This window comes from Hyla sarda, chromosome 11 (assembly GCF_029499605.1).
Source record: "Hyla sarda isolate aHylSar1 chromosome 11, aHylSar1.hap1, whole genome shotgun sequence".
NCBI classification, from domain to species: Eukaryota; Metazoa; Chordata; class Amphibia; order Anura; family Hylidae; genus Hyla; species Hyla sarda.
The window spans coordinates 105,633,166-105,638,278 of NC_079199.1; the positions used below are offsets into that span (position 1 = coordinate 105,633,166).

Here is a 5,113-nt window from a genome sequence, read left to right on the forward strand (position 1 = left end):
AGCGCAGCTTCTATCCAGGTAACATGGCCTCACATCCCGCACAGCGCAGCTTCTATCCAGGTATCGCGGTGTCACATCCCGCACAGCGCAGCTTCTATCCAGGTAACACGGCCTCACATCCCGCACAGCGCAGCTTCTATCCAGGTATCGCGGCCTCACATCCCGCACAGCGCAGCTTCTATCCAGGTATCGCGGCCTCACATCCCGCACAGCGCAGCTTCTATCCAGGTAACATGGCCTCACATCCCGCACAGCGCAGCTTCTATCCAGGTATCGCGGCCTCACATCCCGCACAGCGCAGCTTCTATCCAGGTATCGCGGCCTCACATCCCGCACAGCGCAGCTTCTATCCAGGTAACATGGCCTCACATCCCGCACAGCGCAGCTTCTATCCAGGTATCGCGGCCTCACATCCCGCACAGCGCAGCTTCTATCCAGGTAACATGGCCTCACATCCCGCACAGCGCAGCTTCTATCCAGGTATCGCGGCCTCACATCCCGCACAGCGCAGCTTCTATCCAGGTAACACGGCCTCACATCCCGCACAGCGCAGCTTCTATCCAGGTATCGCGGCCTCACATCCCGCACAGCGCAGCTTCTATCCAGGTATCGCGGCCTCACATCCCGCACAGCGCAGCTTCTATCCTGGTAACATGGCCTCACATCCCGCACAGCGCAGCTTCTATCCAGGTAACATGGCCTCACATCCCGCACAGCGCAGCTTCTATCCAGGTATTGCGGCCTCACATCCCGCACAGCGCAGCTTCTATCCAGGTAACATGGCCTCACATCCCGCACAGCGCAGCTTCTATCCAGGTATCGCGGCCTCACATCCCGCACAGCGCAGCTTCTATCCAGGTAACATGGCCTCACATCCCGCACAGTGCAGCTTCTTTCCAGGTATTGCGGCATCACATCCCGCACAGCGCAGCTTCTATCCAGGTAACATGGCCTCACATCCCGCACAGCGCAGCTTCTATCCAGGTATTGCGGCATCACATCCCGCACAGCGCAGCTTCTATCCAGGTAACATGGCCTCACATCCCGCACAGCGCAGCTTCTATCCAGGTAACATGGCCTCACATCCCGCACAGCGCAGCTTCTATCCAGGTAACATGGCCTCACATCCCGCACAGCGCAGCTTCTATCCAGGTATCGCGGCCTCACATCCCGCACAGTGCAACTTCTATCCAGGTAACATGGCATCACATCCCGCACAGCGCAGCTTCTATCCTGGTATCATGGTGTCACGTCCCACCCAGCACAGCTGCTATACCAGTAACACTGTCACGTCCCGTCCACCAAAGCTTCTATCCAGGGATCACGGAGTCACATCATGGCCAGCACAGCTTCTATCCAGGTAACATGGCGTCCCGGCCAGTGCAGCTTTTATCCAGGTAAAACAGCGTCACATGGCCAGCGCAGCTTCTATCCAGGTAAAATGGCTTCTCGTTCCGCCCAGCGCAGCTTCTGTGCAGGTTACAATGTCACGTCCCACCCAGCGCAGCTTCTATACAGGTAAAATGGCTTCTCGTTCCGCCCAGCGCAGCTTCTGTCCAGGTTACAGTGTCACGTCCCTATTGGCACAGCTGCTATCCCGGTAACGCACCGTCGCGTCCCGCCAAGCGCACTTTATATATTGCTATATACATTCATTCTCCCTATTCCCACAACATTTCCACCTGAGGTCCACACAACTTTCCTACATTTCTTAATATTTTTTTTTAGAAAAATAAACGTATTTATTTACTCCTGATTTTACAGGCAAAACATAGAGGCGGTGTGTTTTATCTGGCGCCCTCTTTCCTACGCCCCGCGATAGATCTGACATCACCGCTTCCATCCCCATTAAAGGAAAAAAAGACCTTGTCCGTTCACTTTTATAAACCTGCTGTATAAATGTATATATTTGTATGGAAGTCGTCCTTTTTATAAGATAGCAAAAATAAAAGAGAAAAATCACAAAAGGGGCGTGGACTTTACCTTTGCGCCGATGCTCGCTGGTAAGAGGAATTTTCTTTGTTTACAGCAGTGTTTCCCAACCAGGGTGTCTCCAGCTGTTGCAAAACCAACTCCCAGCATGCCCCAACAGCCCATTGGCTGTCCGGGCATGCTGGGAGTTGTAGTTTTGCAACAGCTGGAGGCATCCTGGTTAGAAAACACTGGTTTACAGGGATGTACACCAATACACCTGATGAAGGGGCTGAGGAAGGAGCCCTGAAACGTGTTGTGCTTGTTTTAATTCACCACAAACTAATTATAAAACCAAACAACGCGTTTCATGGCCCGTTCAGGTGTATTATTGTGTATGGCCAGTTCTCCTGACTAAGGGGCTCCGTGTTGTGTTTGGTTTTATAATTAAAGTTTGTTGTGAATTAAACCTTTTTTGCCTGGTGGATTTTGCCATACAACAGGATTCTTATCCTCTCTGGACTCCATGGGGGACATTTATCATTGTTTGCTTTTCTATTCCTTTTTTTTGTAATTTTTTTTCTTATATTCTTTTTGCGTTTGTGCGACTTATTACCTGTTAAATATCTTTCACATAAGCTATTTTTATTTTTATGCTTTGGTAATGGCTTTTTCTGCTCCATGTCTGAGCTGGAGTAAATTTTGTAGGTTTTTTTAAGTAATGCGATTTTTTTTCGACTTTCGCACTTGATATATCTCTGACCATTGCAAGTCAAAAATCACTTTTTGCTTTGGTAAGCAAGATTTTTATTTTTTGCTTAGGACACTGCACAATCAAAAGGTCGCACGTGCGACAATTTTAAGCAAAAAAAAAAACCTAAATGCTTTGATAAATGTCCCCCATGTGATCCAGAGCTGATCACACAAAAAACTATTATATAGAGTACAGTGCTCAAATAATGGTGAACGAGCCAAAAAATCTAATTATGTCAAATTACTGATCCCCCAGCACTGCTCCCCATCCCGTCCTCAGCACTGCTCCCCATCCCGTCCTCAGCACTGCTCCCCATCCCGTCCTCAGCACTGCTCCCCATCCTGTTCCTAGTCCTCAGCACTGCTCCCCATCTCATCCCTAGTCCTCAGCACTGCTCCCCATCCCGTCCTCAGCACTGCTCCCCATCCCGTCCTCAGCACTGCTCCCCATCCCATCCTCAGCACTGCTCCCCATCCCATCCTCAGCACTGCTCCCCATCCCGTCCTCAGCACTGCTCCCCATCCCATCCTCAGCACTGCTCCCCATCCCGTCCTCAGCACTGCTCCCCATCCCATCCTCAGCACTGCTCCCCATCCCGTCCTCAGCACTGCTCCCCATCCCATCCTCAGCACTGCTCCCCATCCCGTCCTCAGCACTGCTCCCCATCCTGTTCCTAGTCCCCAGCACTGCTCCTTATCCCTAGTGCTCAGCACTGCTCCCCATCCTGTTCCTAGTCCCCAGCACTGCTCCCCATCCTGTTCCTAGTCCTCAGCACTGCTCCCCATCCTGTTCCTAGTCCTCAGCACTGCTCCCCATCCCGTCCTCAGCACTGCTCCCCATCCCGTCCTCAGCACTGCTCCCCATCCCATCCTCAGCACTGCTCCCCATCCCATCCTCAGCACTGCTCCCCATCCTGTTCCTAGTCCCCAGCACTGCTCCCCATCCCGTTCCTAGTCCTCGGCACTGCTCCCCATCCTGTTCCTAGTCCCCAGCACTGCTCCCCATCCTGTTCCTAGTCCTCGGCACTGCTCCCCATCCTGTTCCTAGTCCCCGGCACTGCTCCCCATCCCGTTCCTAGTCCCCGGCACTGCTCCCCATCCCGTTCCTAGTCCTCGGCACTGCTCCCCATCCCATTCCTAGTCCTCGGCACTGCTCCCCATCCTGTTCCTAGTCCCCAGCACTGCTCCCCATCCCGTTCCTAGTCCTCAGCACTGCTCCCCATCCTGTTCCTAGTCCCCAGCACTGCTCCCCATCCTGTTCCTAGTCCCCAGCACTGCTCCCCATCCTGTTCCTAGTCCCCAGCACTGCTCCCCATCCCGTCCTCAGCACTGCTCCCCATCCCATCCTCAGCACTGCTCCCCATCCTGTTCCTAGTCCCCAGCACTGCTCCTCATCCCTAGTCCTCAGCACTGCTCCCCATCTCATCCCTAGTCCCCAGCACTGCTCCCCATCCTGTTCCTAGTCCCCAGCACTGCTCCCCATCCTGTTCCTAGTCCTCGGCACTGCTCCCCATCCCGTTCCTAGTCCTCGGCACTGCTCCCCATCCTGTTCCTAGTCCCCAGCACTGCTCCCCATCCTGTTCCTAGTCCCCAGCACTGCTCCCCATCCCGTCCTCAGCACTGCTCCCCATCCCATCCTCAGCACTGCTTCCCATCCCATCCTCAGCACTGCTCCCCATCCCATCCTCAGCACTGCTCCCCATCCCATCCTCAGCACTGCTCCCCATCCTGTTCCTAGTCCCCAGCACTGCTCCTCATCCCTAGTCCTCAGCACTGCTCCCCATCCCATCCTCAGCACTGCTCCCCATCCTGTTCCTAGTCCCCAGCACTGCTCCCCATCCCGTTCCTAGTCCTCGGCACTGCTCCCCATCCTGTTCCTAGTCCTCAGCACTGCTCCCCATCCCGTTCCTAGTCCTCGGCACTGCTCCCCATCCTGTTCCTAGTCCTCAGCACTGCTCCCCATCCTGTTCCTAGTCCTCAGCACTGCTCCTCATCTCATTCCTAGTCCTCAGCACTGCTCCTCATCTCATTCCTAGTCCTCAGCACCGCTCCTCATCTCATCCCTAGTCCTCAGCACCGCTCCTCATCTCATCCCTAGTCCTCAGCACTGCTCCTCATCTCATCCCTAGTCCTCCGCACTGCTCCTCATCTCATCCCTAGTCCTCGGCACGGCTCCTCATCTCATTCCTAGTCCTCGGCACGGCTCCTCATCTCATTCCTAGTCCTCGGCACGGCTCCTCATCTCATTCCTAGTCCCCGGCACGGCTCCTCATCTCATTCCTAGTCCCCGGCACGGCTCCTCATCTCGTCCCTAGTCCCCGGCACTGCTCCTCATCTCGTCCCTAGTCCCCAGCACGGCTCCTCATCTCGTCCCTAGTCCCCAGCACGGCTCCTCATCTCGTCCCTAGTCCCCAGCACGGCTCCTCATCTCGTCCCTAGTCCCCAGCAC

General features: G+C 54.6%; 1 long non-coding RNA gene across 1 annotated transcript; it reads left to right on the forward strand.

Moving 5' to 3' along the window:
• The first annotated feature begins 638 nt into the window (after positions 1–638).
• Positions 639–1,733, forward strand: LOC130295409 (uncharacterized). Its single transcript, XR_008848818.1, has 2 exons — positions 639–1,436; positions 1,519–1,733. It is a non-coding gene; the product is annotated as an uncharacterized LOC130295409 (long non-coding RNA).
• The last annotated feature ends 3,380 nt before the right edge of the window (positions 1,734–5,113 follow it).